This window comes from Podarcis muralis, chromosome 8, assembly GCF_964188315.1.
Source record: "Podarcis muralis chromosome 8, rPodMur119.hap1.1, whole genome shotgun sequence".
Classification (NCBI taxonomy): Eukaryota; Metazoa; Chordata; class Lepidosauria; order Squamata; family Lacertidae; genus Podarcis; species Podarcis muralis.
Window position 1 is genome coordinate 10,202,840 of NC_135662.1, and position 16,057 is coordinate 10,218,896.

At 44.0% G+C, this 16,057-nt stretch overlaps 1 protein-coding gene across 3 annotated transcripts in view; it reads left to right on the forward strand.

Annotated features, from left to right (window-relative positions):
• Window positions 1-16,057, forward strand: part of ST3GAL1 (ST3 beta-galactoside alpha-2,3-sialyltransferase 1) — a 115,580-nt gene that overhangs the window by 31,597 nt on the left and 67,926 nt on the right. The window lies entirely within an intron of this gene.

Sequence of the window (16,057 nt, forward strand, 5' to 3'; positions counted from 1 at the left end):
TGTTATCTTTCTTACTGGGCTCTTTTGAATAATGCTTTTATAGGGTAGGGTAGGCGCTGTGGGTTAAACGCGGGTGGCGCTGTGGGTTAAACTACAGAGCCTAGGATTTGCTGATCAGAAGGTCGGCGGTTCAAATCCCCGTGACGGGGTGAGCTCCTGTTGCTCAGTCCCTGCTCCTGCCAACCTAGCAGTTCAAAAGCACGCCAGTGCAAGTAGATAAATAGGTACCGCTCCAGCGGGAGCCAGACTCGTCCCTGAAGCTCTGACGCCTGCCAGAGCAAAATGACGTGCGCCAGACAGCAAAGGCAAGGGAGCCAACCAGTTATCCTGTGGCAAGGAGTTCCGCAGTCAAAGGCCCCGTCTTTTGATAAGGGCCTCGTGATAGGGGCCCTACCCATTGTCCCAACCAGCCATGCCTCTGCCATTCTCAGGACCCAGAGAACAGATTCTTTCCTCCCCAGCCAACCTTTCAGGGAGGGCAGGCTTATCTGGGATGGTCTTTTATGTCAGGGGCAGCCAATGTGCTGGACTAGATCATAGAATCAAGGAGTTGGAGAGTTGGAAGGGACCACGAGGGTCATTGAGTCCAATCCCTTGCAAACCCAGTCAGGTGGGCAGCATAAAAATTTATTATTTTTCTTATTAAGCCCTGCTGGACATCTGAAGGCAGCCCTGTTTAGGGAAGCTTTTAATGTTTGATGCATTACTGTATTTTAATATTTTGTTGGAAGCCGCCCAGAGTGGCGGGGAGGCCCAGTCAGATGAGCGGGGTATAAATAATAAATAGTATTATTATTATTATTATTATTATTATTATTATTATTATTATTACCCACTTCCCCATTGTTTTGGGTAAAACATGCCCAATTGGCAATAATATTTTTTTTAAAAAAATTCAGTTTAAAAAAACTGAAACTTCAGTGTGTCTGAAAGCTCTGACCGGGGGAGGGAATCAAAGTTCTGTTCTTGGGTGGAAAAAATAAGACCTATTTCTGCTTCATATGCTGCTAACTCAATATGAGCCTGAAGAATGACATTCATCAGGACTTCCCTGTGCCTGCAGAGAGCACAATTGCCTCTCCCCTCCTTTAAAGAAAACCTCCAGCACGAGATAGAAATAGCAGATATGCAACTCCTAGCTCTCCAAGCTGCCATGAGAAGTGCTCACCATTGCGAGCTTTTGTGATCTGCAAAAACCAAGCTCCGTAAAGAATGCTTCCTGCTTGGGATACTGAAGTATTTGGTTAAGGTCAAAGCAGGAGAATGTCGTAGTCTGGTGCTGCCAGCCATGGCAGACCTCAGTGGAGGGAGAAGCCCGTTAACCAGTCGAGTACTTGAGGATACAGAGGGGCAGAGCCCATATACAAGGTTCAGTCCACTGCTAAGGTCAGAAGCAGGCATAGGCAAACTTGGCCCTCCAGCTGTTTTGGGACTACAACTCCCATCATCCCTAGCTAACAGGACCAGTGGTCAGGGATGATGGGAGCTGTAGTCCCAAAACATCTGGAGGGTCAAGTTTGCCTATGCTTGGTCAGGAGTATGTCAGTTAATGTAGTCAGACGATCTGGGGGTCAAGATACCCAGGGTCCAAAGTCACCAGAAGCAAGAAGCAGCAAGGTCTGACCAGGAACGACCAATGTTGATCCTAGCAACTGGATGAGGCTGGAAACCCAGCTTAAGAAAGCTGGAGCCAGCTGGTTCTCATTGGGAACAAGAAGGCTGATCTGCAGCAGGTGGAGTCACTTCGCCTTCTGCTCCTTCAGGGTTGTGGTATGAGCCAGTGTGTACTGGGTAGTCCTGCTAGCTAGGGATGATGGGAGTGGTAGTCCAACAACAGCTGGAGACCCAAGTTTGAGAAACCATGGGATGGAGAGTTGGACTAGGACCTGATAAACCAGGGCTCAAATCCACACTGCGTTACTTGAGGCATATTGCTATCTTTTCGCTTAACCTGTTTCATAGCGTTGTGAGGATAAAATGGGAAGAAAGAGGTGCTTGGGATCTTTTGAGGATAGGCGGGACACAAAGGGACCAATAAATCTCTGACCCTCCGGATGTTGTTGCTCGAGCTCCAGTCATCCTGGACCATTGGCCATGTTGGTTGCAGATGATGGAAACAGAAGCCTAGTGATGTCTGGGGGTTCAGATGCTCTCCACCCCTGTTTTGCAGGAAGCACAGCAGAACTAACTTTCTGACCGGCCAAACATTTGGACACGGTTCTGCTGAGGGAGATCTCTCCATCCTCTCTCGCCGTAACCTCCCCAGCTGCTGTATATCTAACCAGCTACTTGACAATAGCACTTCAAACCGAGGAAATGGAAATTCTGTCTCCCTGTGCTCTCCCCCACTTTGTGATGGTGCTGTCATATCCATCTGTGAATACTAAAAATCCTTCTCCTATACAGCTGTCAAAATCAATTTGCTGATACCCTTTCCAAACTGTCATCGTCTCCCATCCCCATTATTATTTCTCCTCCACCTGGCTGGTTCCAGGCAGTCTGAGAGTGGTATTACCTAGCATTGCTGCGGCAGAAACCTTTTTGGCAGGGGAAGAGACCTCTTACAGTCTTGGGCATTGTTTCGCTTTGTGTGGGTTCCCTTCCCAGACTGTTTTGTTTCCCTCCGGCAGCAACAAAGCATTGAATAGGAACTTCGATTCTCACAAACAGGGCCGGCCCATGAGACATATCTTGGAGATCCATTGCCTCACTGGTATTGTTCAACAACTATATGAAGTAATGGTGTCCCCCCAAAATATGGCATTCTTCCCCTAACCGTTCTCCATTAATTAATGAGAAAAGAAACTGCAAACTTATCCAAAATTTCAGTGAAATTCTCATGGATGGGGAGCGGGGTTTTTGGTATGTTTAACTGTAAAGGTAAAGGTACCCCTAACCGTTAGGTCCAGTCGTGGAGGACTCTGGGTTTGCGGCGCTCATCTCGCTCTATAGGCGGAGGGACACGGCGTTTGTCCACAGACAGTTTCCGGGTCGTGTGGCCAGCATGACTAAGCCGCTTCTGGCGAACCAGAGCAGCGCACGGAAATGCCGTTTACCTTCCCGCGGAGTGGTACCTATTTATCTACTTGCACTTACGTGCTTTCAAACTGCTAGGTTGGCAGGAGCTGGGACCAAACAACGGGAGCTCACCCCGTCGCGGGGATTCGAACCGCCGACCTTCCGATCGGCAAGCCCTAGGCTCTGTGGAGCCTGCTGGATCAGGCCAATGACCCAACAACCCAGCATCCTGTTTTTACTGTGGCCAACCAGATGCTTGTGAGAAAGCTAGATTTGAGGCAAAGAGTTCTCTCCCCTCCTGTGTTTTCCAGCAACTGGTATCCAGAGGCACTGCTGCCTCAAACTGTGGAGGCAAAGGATAGCTACCAATAGCCCTCTCCGCCTTGAATTAGTCTTCTTTTAAAGCCATCAAAATTGGTGGTCTTCACTGCCTCCTGTGGGAGGGTGTTCCATAGTTTAACTACAGTTGTACCTTGGGTTACAGACGCTTCAGGTTACAGACTCCGCTAACCCAGAAATAGTACTTTGGGTTAAGAACTTTGCTTCAGGATGAGAACAGAAATTGCGCAGCTGCAGCAGGAGGCCCCATTAGCTAAAGTGGTACCTCAGGTTAAGAACAGTTTCAGGTTAAGAACGGACCTCCGCAACGAGTTAAGTTCTTAACCCGAGGTACCACTGTATGTCCTACATAAAGAAATGTTTCATTTTCCCTCTCTTGAATCTTCCAGCGTTTGGCCTCATCGTGATTGTGCTTTCTTTCCTTCTGCAAATCATCTCTGGTGCTTTGCACTCTGCAGCCTCCCTGGGTGCTTTGACCATTCCTGAAGGGGGGAAAAACAAAAAACACCACCCCATTATGTTCCCGGCTAACTTTTCCTGTAAACGCAGGAAGGCTGCCTCCTGTTTGTAGCAGCTGTTTCTTGCTTGTTGACACCTGTTTGTTGTTTTGAGTAAAATCCTTTAAAGACATCTCTCTGAAGGTAAAAGAACCAAAACCAGTGAGCTTATTGATCTCAGGCATTTTGGTAGCCTGAAGTCACCTTGTCTGGAAAACATTGAATTTGATGAAATGAGGTTTCAGCTGAAAGACTGGATGCAGAAAATCCCATGTGGGGCCCAGCTGCGCTGAAAATTTGAAAAGAAGCATCAGCCGCTTTAAAGAGTCATGACTTCCAAAGAATCCTGGGAGCTGTGGTTTTTTAAGGGTGCTGAGAGTTGTTAGGAGGCCCGCCTATTGTCCTTCACAGAACTGCAATTCCCAGAGTTCCCTTGGAAGAGGGATGGAATGTTAAACCATAGGAGAAGTTGATTGTTCAACTGCTCGCTCTTGTCTGGATGGAGGACAGAGAAGGATGCTTAAAAAAAATGTTTGTGTCCATGTCGAAACTAGCCAGCGGTACAGAGGTGGAATCTACATTTGTGGCTCCGCCCACCAATGTCATGCGGCCCTTGGAACATTGTCCCAAAAGGAATGTGTGTTAGAGGACATTCGGCACAGAAACATGTGTGTATACCTTTAAGAAGTTTCTGGGATTAATTGGCTGCAGGTGACCGTTGCTATAAAGGAAAAAGGCTGAGTTTTGTTGCCTGCCTGCAGGAATAACATCCACCAGAGTTTGTGTTTATTTGCTTAGTAATAAAGTCTTCGTTTTAGTTTGGGTTTTTACACCTATGTCTCCTGGAGTCACTCTGTCCTCTGCCACCGGCTGGAAATCCCCCTCCAACAGGTTATGGGCCCAGTCCCCAGTCCTGAGTGGGCAGAGACAGAGCGTGAAAAGAACCCAGAGACTGGAAGCAACTCAGCGTTTCTCAAGCAGCTGGCTGTGTGAAGGCATTGGCAGGGAGTGTCTGTTTGGGACCAGGAGCCGAACATTTCTTCAAGCCACATGTGAGTAAGAACTGAGTGGAAAGCTGAAAGCTGGGTGGCGCCATGGCTGGACTTGGAGCTAGAGCTCAAGGGGGAGCTTCCTATTTTCCAGCAGAGAAACTGGGAGAGTCCAATTATATGTCATGGAGTTTACAGATGCAGGCGTTTTTAAAGAAAGAACAATGTTGGACTGTTATTAAAGCCTATGCCAATTTAATTTTGAGTTTAGAGAAGTCTCAGTTATCTCATGTGCGAGACCTTGAAACAGCAAGTGAGATTTGGCAAGCACTGAGAGCAATACATATTAGAGACACTGCTGGCAGCAAAATTACTCTAACGAGAGCTCTGTACCGAGCCAGACTAAGTGAGGGTGAATGTGTTTCAACACACCTTCAAAGAATGCGTGATTTATTTTCACAGTTAAATGAACTTGGGGAACATTTTTCTGAACAGAGAAAGGTTTATATTGTGCTGTCTTCACTTCCTGAGTCATGGGACAATTTAGTGATGACTCTGGAAGCAATCCCAGAAAGCCAATTAACAATGCATTTCTTAACTGGCCGTTTGCTTGATGAGGAGGAAAGACGCCATGAGAGGAAGGCCACAACCCCTCACCGTAACTCCAGAAATGGGAGGCAGTCCAGTAAAAGATATGCAACTGATGAGGAGCGGCAATCTAAAGAGGTTGTAAACCACAGAGAGGAAGCAGCGTTCACAGTTAGAAGATGCTATCGTTGTGGGTCAACCAAGCATTTAGTACGACAGTGCACTGTGTCTGTGGGAGAAAATACAAGACAAGGGTGGCCTGCGTTTGCTGGGAAGCGAGGAGACAGGAAGAGTCGAGTCCAGTATGTTTCTGCAGCAGTTCGAGGCACCAGTCACGACGTTGGACAAGACTGGATTTTAGACTCAGCAGCGACAAACATTTTTGTCAAGTCTGCACAAACCCTTGTAGAAAAGCAGCCTTGTAAATCTGTAAATGTAGTACTAGCTGATGGAACAGTGCATGAGTCAGCTGGAAAGGGTAGTGTGAATATCAACTGTTTAAGTACCAAGTTTACCAATGTTTTATGTGTACCAAGTTTAGAAAATAATTTGCTTTCAGTAACAAGTCTTGTTAAGCAGGGATTTAAAGTAACCTTTTCTGGTTCAGGCTGTAGAATAGAGAAAGCTGGAAAAGTGGTTACAGCGTCACTACAAAATGGTTTGTTTGTTTTGAAAGACCAGCTAGTAAGTGAGTCTGGGGCATGTGTTAAAGCCTGTAATAGAGCCTTGCATGATGAGTGCCAGCATCTGTGGCATCGTCGTTTGGGGCATGCCAATTTCCGCAGTATTGCAAAAATGCCAGAATTAAGCAAGGGAATTAAAATGAAAAAATGTTCAGTTTTTCTAGACTGCAATACCTGCAAGGAGTCTAAAAGTAAGCGAGGGTCTTATCCTGAAAGTACTAGAATTAGCAAGAGACCATTTGCTTTAGTACATTCAGACCTTTGTGGGCCATTTGCAGAGTCTGAAGGAGGAGCAAAGTTTTTTTTGGTTCTTGTGGATGATTATAGCCGGTATACTTGGGTATATTTGTTAAAACACAAAAGTGAAACTGGTCAACTGATTAAGAATTGGGTCAACTATATAGAAAGGCAGTTTCCCTACAAAGTTACCCAGTTGCAAAGTGACCGTGGAGGCGAGTTCATGTCCGAAGCCCTCCAAGTTTGGTTGAAAAAGCGTGGTATTAGTCACCGTAAATCGTGTCCTTTTTCGCCTGAAGAAAATTCAGTTGCAGAACGCAAGATAAGATCTTTACAAACAATGCTAGATTCAATGCTATGTGATTTTGGCCTATCCAGAAAGTATTGGGGGGAAGGAATTCTGTGTGCTAACTACATACAGAACAGATTGTTTCATTCTACCATAAACAACACCCCTCATTTTTTGCTTTATGGAAAAAAACCCTTTTTGGACCATGTTAAAACTTTTGGTTGCTGGGCTTGGGTTCACATCCCAAAAGGACAGAGAAGGAAAGGAGAGCCCAAGGCAAAGAAACTTAGGTTTGTTGGCTATCAAACTTGGTCAAAGGGGTATCGTTTTGCACTAGGGCGTGGCAGAGTTGTAATATCAAGACATGCAGAGTTTTGTGAGCAAGATGGTTGGGTTCGTTTACATGGAAATTCAGAAGTTGTGTTATCTTCTGATGATACAGATAAATTTGTGAAATCTGAGGAAGAAAAGCCACAAATTAAAGAAAGTTCTGAAAGTGACAGTGATGAGGATTCAGGGGATGAGGATCCCAGTACACAATCTCCTAAAGCTGAACCAATTTCTCCTGAGCAGGGTGAATCAGAAGGGGAAGATAGTTCAGAGGGGGAGAGTGTTCAAGTTAGAAGGTCACAAAGAAGCAATAAGGGGGTACCTCCAGAAAGGTTTACTATACAAGAAGTTAAAACTGTTGATGTGAAAAAGGAACCTCGTGATTATGAGGAAGTTTTAAAGTTACCACACCAGGAAATAGTAAGGTGGAAAAATGCAATGAAAGCAGAAATGAAATCTTTAGCAGAACACAATGTCTTTACCATTGAGCCATTGCCAGAAGGAAAAAAGGCAGTGGGCTGTAGATGGGTGTATAAAATAAAACATTTGGCAGATGGTGATGTGAAGTACAAAGCCAGACTGGTAGCACGAGGCTTTACTCAAAGAAAAGGTGAAAGCTTTGATGAAACCTTTTCTCCTACTGCAAGGAGTGAAAGTGTACGCTTATTGCTAGCTCTTGCAGCACAACGTGGGTTTAAGGTAAACCATTTTGATATTGAAACAGCTTATCTTAACGCAAATCTGCAAGAAGAAATTTTTATGAATCAAGCGCCAGGTTTTGAGGCAGGAGAACAGAATTCTGTATATAGGCTGAACAAAGCAATTTATGGGCTCAAACAGTCAGCTAGAAATTGGAATGAATGTCTTGATAATGCTTTAAAAAATCTTGGTTTTAAAAGAAGCTTAGCTGATAACTGCTTGTACACTAAAGGAAAGGGTGATAAACAAGAATTGTGTTTGTGTTATGTTGATGATTTGCTTTACTCTACAAAAAGTGACAAGCAAGTGGAAAAATTTGCAGAACAACTAAGAAAGGAATTTAAAGTAAGAGATTTGGGTCCAGTAAAAAATTATCTCGGTTTAGAAATTCAAAGAACAAACGATGGAAGTTTTTTGTTGAGTCAAAAGGACAAAATAATGGAGTTACTTCAAAGAAACAATATGCAAAACTGCAAGGGAGTAAAAACCCCAATGGAAATAGTTTTTTTCAAAAATGAAGGAGAATGCACAGAACCTGTAAATCCTGAAATGTACCATTCAATAATTGGAAGTTTATTATACATTTCATTGTGGAGCAGACCAGATTTGAGTTATGCAGTTGGAATACTAAGCAGACTAGTAAGCTATCCTACAGAAAATGCCTGGAAAGGTTTAAAACGTATTTTCCGGTATCTAAAGCAAACACTTGATTATTGTTTAAGATTACCATCTTCAGGATCCACAAAATTGCAGTGTTACGTTGACAGCGATTGGGCCAACCTGCCTGATAAAAAATCAATTTCTGGAATGGTATTTCAATTTGGGGATTCTTTGATAGGTTGGAAATCCAAAAAACAAAGTATCGTGGCCACATCATCAACAGAGGCCGAATACTGTGCATTGTCGGAATTATGTAATGAAGTTAAATTTTATGTTCAGATCCTCAAGGATATAAACGTACAGTGTGATTATCCCGTTCAAATTATGGAAGATAATCAAGCCGTAATAACTTTGTCTGGATCTGACCAGTTTAGAAACAAATCAAAGCATTTGGAAATTAAATATCAAAATGTAGCTGAAAATGTAAAACAGAACCAAATAATGCTGAAGTATTGTGAAAGTACACAAAATGTGGCGGATGTATTTACAAAAGCGTTAACCTTTGAAAAACATACACGACTGGTAGCAAAGTTGGGAGTTGCTGTGTGTGATATGTAAATATGTTCTGTTCTGTTTAAAATACTATTGTTTCTGTTTGAATGAGAGGGGGTGTTAGAGGACATTCGGCACAGAAACATGTGTGTATACCTTTAAGAAGTTTCTGGGATTAATTGGCTGCAGGTGACCATTGCTATAAAGGAAAAAGGCTGAGTTTTGTTGCCTGCCTGCAGGAATAACATCCACCAGAGTTTGTGTTTATTTGCTTAGTAATAAAGTCTTCGTTTTAGTTTGGGTTTTTACACCTATGTCTCCTGGAGTCACTCTGTCCTCTGCCACCGGCTGGAAATCCCCCTCCAACAATGTGGCCCTTGGATTGGAAATATTCCCCATCCTTGATCGAAAGAGTGCAAAGCTAACCTGTTTTGCCTAGTGCAATATTTTAAATTATTCCTCTTCGGAGAGGATCTCCAGTTTTCTCTTCTTGAAAAGATCTCTCACGAGCTAAAAGGATCTATAGGACAGCGCTTGAACGATCTCACATGTTTTTATTATTTTATTTCTTATACATGTATTGAGACACATGGTCTCTCGGGGCCACCTGCATGTGCAAATATCTGGCTCATTTAAGACCATAGAACCTTTATTCCCAATAACAATGGAACTCGCTGGTGGAGAATATGTTTACTCTTCCGTATATTTATTATCTGTAAAGGGAATATTTGTAGGAGTTCATACTTTATTGTCCCTTTGGTGCTGCGCTGTATATTTGCCCTTTTAGTCCTTTCAGACTCTGTCAATATATGGTTTGCATTTCTGATTCTTTGTCCCCCCCCCCCCCCGTTAGTTATGCTTGCACTTTTTCATAACAATCTGCAAACTCCATTTTTCCGAACGTTGCTGTTCTCTGCGGTTTCTTGCATAAAACACGCTCCCAGCTCTCCAAGTGTGCTTGCTGGCTCTTCTCTGATTCCCATCTTCAGGCTCGCCACTTGATTTCTCGGCGTTTGATTACCGAATACTCGAGTGGCAACTGGATATGTAGTCACTGCCGAGTTGGAAAAGGGCAATCAAAATGATCAGGGATCTCTGGGGCAACTGCTTTGCAAGGGGGAAAATTGCAGCTTTGGGGGCTTTTTAGCTGAGGAAATGCAAGTAAAAGGGAGGGTTAATGACAGAGCGTAATAAACTTTTGCAGGGCGTGCAGACAGTGATAATGTGGTAGCATTGAAGTGGAGAATATAAGTCCACCAAAGGCAGACTGTTTTTGTGGGAAGAACAAGTTGCAGAGAACACCCACAATAAAATTGCACACTGGAGGAACAGTCAAGGTGTGTGTGTGTGTGTGTGTGTGTGTGAGAGAGAGAGAGAGAGAGAGAGAGAGAATTGCCACTATATCCTTTCTGGTTGATTTCCATATAAAAGACCACTAACTAAGCTGCCCCCCTAAGGACCATTCTTCTACCAGGACATCATTTCATCAGCTCCTTAAAAATATTTCTGAAGCCAAGGAGGTGACTTGACCTGTTTCCCAGTTCTGCAGAAGAGGAACTGAGGCACTAGCAGATTGTTAGATTCTTCCCTATCTCCCATAAGGAAATGTACCTTTCAGCTAGGGATTTCTCTGCCCACTCTCGATTATTTCCTGACTGAATAAGTAGTGCTCATTTTGAATTCCAAAGGCAGGACCTCCTTTGCTTTGAAGTTACCTCGGACTTCACAGGTGTAAAAGTTGCATGTTCTCCAGTCAGTTGGACTCGTGTAATTTCCTGTTGCTTGAATGGAGGGCTCTGCGGGGGGCCTTCAAAAGGAAATGGACCCCCGATAGACATCATAAGCTTGTGGGCTTTAATTTGAAGGCAGCTAGCAATCTCCCCCCCCCCCCCCCGACAAGAAGCCGGGAGCTGGTAGGAGGAATAAATCAGCATATTCTTAGAGTTGAGAGTCCTCTGGCACAAATGGAAATAAATCCTGAGAAGGAAGCTGAAGAAGACGGAAGCGTTTGAAAAGCCACTCGAATCTGCCTCCTGGGCATGTTTGCACATGGCAAGTTGCATAGGGTGGTATTCAACTATGTTTTACTTAGAGTAAACCCGCTGAAATGAACAAAGTGCACGGAATACCCCTGGTATCTGGTCCCTGAGAAGCTGACCCTCAGACAACTGAAAGAAAGTTCCCTGCCTAAATTCATGCAGAGGCAAATCTGCTATGAAATTTAACAAATCTTAAGCTTCAGGAGCCCTAATCTGGGGGCGGGGGGGTCCCCTGGATCAGACTTCAGTCCTCCTTGTTAAAAGAAAATGGGTCTAATAGACTAGATTACAGTTGCACAACTCAATTTGACTACTCTCTCTCTCCCTCTCTCTCTCTCTCTCTCTCTCTCTCTCTGTGTGTGTGTGTGTGTGTGTGTGTGTTGTTATGTACTGAAGTTCTCACCCTGGGCCAGCAGGGGGATACTGTAGATAGTTTTCACTCAGGTCCACGTCAGTTATTTTAGGCAGGAAACCCTGGGTTGTTGTTGCTACAATGTTGACAGCCGGCTGCCTATAAAAGCAGGCTGGCTGAGCTGTTTGCTGTTCAGTTTCTGTTCCAGCTTACAAAATAAAGAGCTGCTTTGGAGAAATCGCTGTGTCGTCTGCCATGTCTACCCACTATTCAACATGTGTGTATGTGTGTGTGTGTGTGTGTGTGTGTGTGTGTATATATATATATATATATATATTCAACAATCCCAAAGTTGGAGAGTGGGTAGCATAGATGTCGTAAAGGTGGACTGTCTCGGTAAGTTGGCTGTTCTGCTGAAGAGCACTTAACTTGATGCATATTGCCTCTAGAAAAGGGCATTGCAAGGAAGCTCTCACACAATGAAACTGTACATGAATAGGTTGCTAGAAAAAACAGAAAAAGAGTATTTTGTAAAATGTGCTCCATGTAATATGAGATAATTCAGTTCAGCAGTTTTAATCAAAATCTGAGATGTAGTAGTTACATTAAAAAAAGAAAATTCTGGTAGAACAGCCCCACTGAAGGAGATAAAAGTGGTTACCCAAATCTCACTGTTGGTTTGCGAAGGCCCCCCCCCCCCTGAAAATTCAAGGTTCAGGGCCACAAAAATGTAGGTCCGCCACTGCATTCATGGCCTTTTCTTGAATTTCCTAGAAGCTGACTGATGCTGGAAATTGAACTCTGGACTATATAGATTTCTGCACTGGTCTGACAAGGCAGTTGTGATGTTTTTAGCATTGTTTGTGCTGATTTAGAGGAGGTGGACGGGTTGTTCTGTGCTTGGCTCCCCGTGTTCCCTGTTGGCCGATGTCCCGCCCCCGCCCCCAAACACCTAGATTTGCTTGTGACTGCATGATTTCTCCTGCACCCATGAGCAGGCGACTCCAAGCAAGCACTGTGGGGCGTGAGACTGCTTGCATGTGAAAGACGTATGAGGCTGAGCTAGACAGCTCGTGCTTCTAGATCAGGGCTGTCTACACTTCCAGCAGCTCTCCACAGTTTCACGCAGGAGTGTTTCATTAGGGACTAATCTAGGAACCTTCCACATGACAAACACTGTGCCCTTCCCCAAAGGACTGCAAACATAGTAAGTGGCCTTTGATTGAACCCCTGTTGATCCATCTAGTTCAGCCTTGTCTACCAGTGTTAGAAACTCAGATGTATAAACTAGGCACCAAACGGCATCTTAAACCAAGGCTATACTTGCCAAAACAGAATTTCTGTTGCCATTTTTGGACAAGGAACGACTGACTTATCAGTTAAACATCTAGCTAGGTTAAGAGCTTTGAGAACTTAAAGGAAGAAAAATCACTTGATCCAGGGACAGCCCACCTATATATTGGCCTCTTTTTCTTAATGGTGACACGGGCCATTCATAACGTAGGAATATTCTTCACAGCCGTGAGCAGGGTAGCCAGGTGGGGTAAGTGAAGAGAAGCAACAACAACAACAACAACAACAACAACAACAATTTATTATTTGTACCCCACCCATCTGGCTGGGTTTCCCCAGCCACTCTGGGCGGCTTCCAACAAAAGATTAAAAATACATTAAAACATAAATCATTAAAAACTTCCCTAAACCAGGGCTGCCTTCAGATGTCTTCTAAACGTCAGATAGTTGTTTATTTCTTTCACATCTGATGGGAGGGCGTTCCACCGGGCAGGCGCCAATACCGGGAAGGAGAACGTTGTTCACTGCTCCTGCTCAGGCTGCACAGAAAAAGCATTTTGGTTTCTGAAATTCGTTCTGCATGTGCAGATAAAATATAATGGATAGAATTCTACAGGATGGGGTCTTAGTGTATACAAACAGTCCAGATCCACGGATTCCTAGGCATGCACCCTCCAGATGGTGGAGATGTCAGGCACCATCCTGGCACCCAGGCATCTTCGCTTGGTCACAAGTGGCCGAGAGGTGCATAATGCTCCTGGCTAATTTCAAACGCTATTGTCTACACCAGCGGAAACCAATGCTGTGCCCTCCATATCCTATTGAATTATGACATCTCTGGTCATCAGATAATGGGAGATTTGACCCAGAACATCTCTGGGGTGCCCTATTGGCTACAGCAGCAGCTCAATGGGGTCTCAGGGTGAAGACTTTACCTGTTGTACTTGGAGGTATCAGGGAATGGACATGTGATTGAGCCTGTGCTCTCCCACTGAGCTGTGATTCGTCACATGATCACTGGCCACAGATGCGGCTCATGATCTCTAACGTTTCAACGGCTGTGGCCAACGGCTGTCCTGTTATTCTCAAACCCCCAAACCACCGGCTGATTTAGCCATCTCCACTGTTTACAAATTATTCTTATAAATTTACTTTACCTGCCCTTCACCCTAAGGTTTCGGGAGAGGTTACAACATTAAAACACAATGTTAAATGCAGTTTAACGCAATTTAACAGTCACAAAATAAGCGGGTCCTAAAAATACACACCTCAAGTGTCAAAAGCTGCAATTACTATCATTGTACTTCCTCTCTCTCTCTCTCTCTCTCTCTCTCTCTCTCTCTCTGTGTGTGTGTGTGTGTGTGTGTGTGTGTTGTGGTTTTTGTCTGCAATATCCTGGCCTGCAGTGGCTTTCTGAAGGAGGCCGGCTTAGTAAACTGACCACAGTAGTTTAGTTTTAAATGACTTGGGGGCGTTTAATCTCTCCTGGGATCTGGTTTTGCTTATTATAGAGTAGCTGAAACTCAAAAGCATTTAGAAGGTGGTTATTGCCAGAGGCGGGTGGGTGGGTGGGAGAAGCGTTGGTGAACGGGTGGTTTATCAGTCATTAAATGCATGCAAGTTTGTCACTATAGTAACTTTATAGAAAACTTCAACTCAGGATTTCAGAATTGCGCTTTGCAGTGCAAGCAAGTCAATGCATACATTAAGGAAACAGGAATTTTCTGTGCTGCACATTTCATGCCAAAGAACAGCCACGTTTAACACAGTTGGGGGTCGCATCCCTGCAGGCAGAGCCTTAAGCAAGGGGGGGGGGCAGTCTTGGAGATTTGTAAGTTGTTGGGAAATTTTATTTTACTTTAAGAGACAGCCTGCCCATTGTACAGGATGAGCCTCCGTGTTTTCGACTGCAGAATATCAGATTGCAGAGTAGGTGTCTTTTGTTTCATTTTGTAAATGTCACCCACACCAGAATCTCCCTCCGCACGCTTTAAACTTGCAAGTGGGAGAGGAAATTTCACTGACGCTTTCTCTCCGCGCTGTGGGTTTATTCCATAAAAATTATACATCACTTGATTGTAAAAACGAAACCCAAACAATCTTCAAAGCAGTTAAGAAAAGGGTATTAAAATCAAGAAAAACTCAGGCGTATTTTAAAACCCGGAAAAGTTTTAAAATACTAAAGCAGATTAAAATTACTTCAGCTTTCCAAACATCTGTAGGTTTGCCTAAACTAGGGCCGCCATATGTCCCAACATCACCGGGATTTCAAAGGTGAAATTGACGTCTTGGGGGGAGATTTGTCCCGGATCCTAGACAAGTCAATAGAAAAATCCTGGGGTTTTTGGTGGTTTTGTAAAAAAAAAGAAGCTGAACAAATTTGAAGTTTTCCTTAAAAAAAAAGAAAGCAGCAGCAGCTCAACAATTTTTGGGGGTTTCCTTTAAAAAAAGCTCAATCATTTTGGGGTCTTCCTAAGCTCATTTTTTTGGGGGGGGTGTCCTGGTTTTTCCTTTTTGAAATATGGCAAATTCAAAGCAGATTATTTTGAAACATCTTGGGTAATCTTCACCGGAAAGAGTACAGTGAAGGTGCCTGCTTGATCTCAGTAGGCAGGGAATTACAAAGCGGCGCACACTAAACGACCAACTTCTTACAAGTGCGGAATGAGTGACTATTACGTGGCACTTGCAGGAAGTGTACAATCAGCAGGAAGCTTCCGCCCCCTCCCTTTAATTTTTTTAAGTGAGGGAGCAAGATAAACCCTTTTCGACTTCCTAATTCTGTTCAACCTGAGCCTTTCCAATCAGATGCAGCAGAATGACATGGCAGAATTCTGAGATGGTGGAAGAGACTGATACGATAGCTGTCTTTGAATATTTCAAGGGCTGTCACATGGAAGAGGGGCACATGCTTGTTTTTTCCTGCTGCGGAGGGTAGGACTCGAACCAAGAAAGGAAAATCTGGCTAAACTTTCTGACAATGAGATCTGTTCGGCAGTGGAACAGACTCCCATGGGAGGTTGTGGACTTTCCTTCCTTGGATGTTTTTAAGCAGAGGTTGGATGTCCATCTGTCAGGAATGCTTTAGTTAATATTCCTGCACTGCAGTGAGTTGGACTAGATTGGGGTCCTTTCCAACTCTTGAGTATGTATGCATACTCAATGAGAGGTGTGAGCTTGCTTTTCTGGGTAATCTTATTTATATTAGGTCTGCAAATAAATAAATAAAACTATTTTGATCCTTTACTACGTTGAAATGTTTAAACGTTTCTGATTGTACTTGTGTCTCCCCACCACAGTTGCCATTCTCTCTTGCCACATCAGTGTGGCACACCACACCCTTTGAAAACCACTGCCCTAGCACAACAGTTCCACTTAAAAACACACAGACAGGCTTTTTGGGGTGACTGGGAAATGGGCTGAAAAGTGTGGGATGAAAGGAATGATCAATGGAAAAATACCCACAAGCAAATCAGGATGAAGAGTGATTGTCGAATAACCACTCCATAAAGACCTGACATAGTCTGACTCTATGCAAGTTTTGTGCAAGTA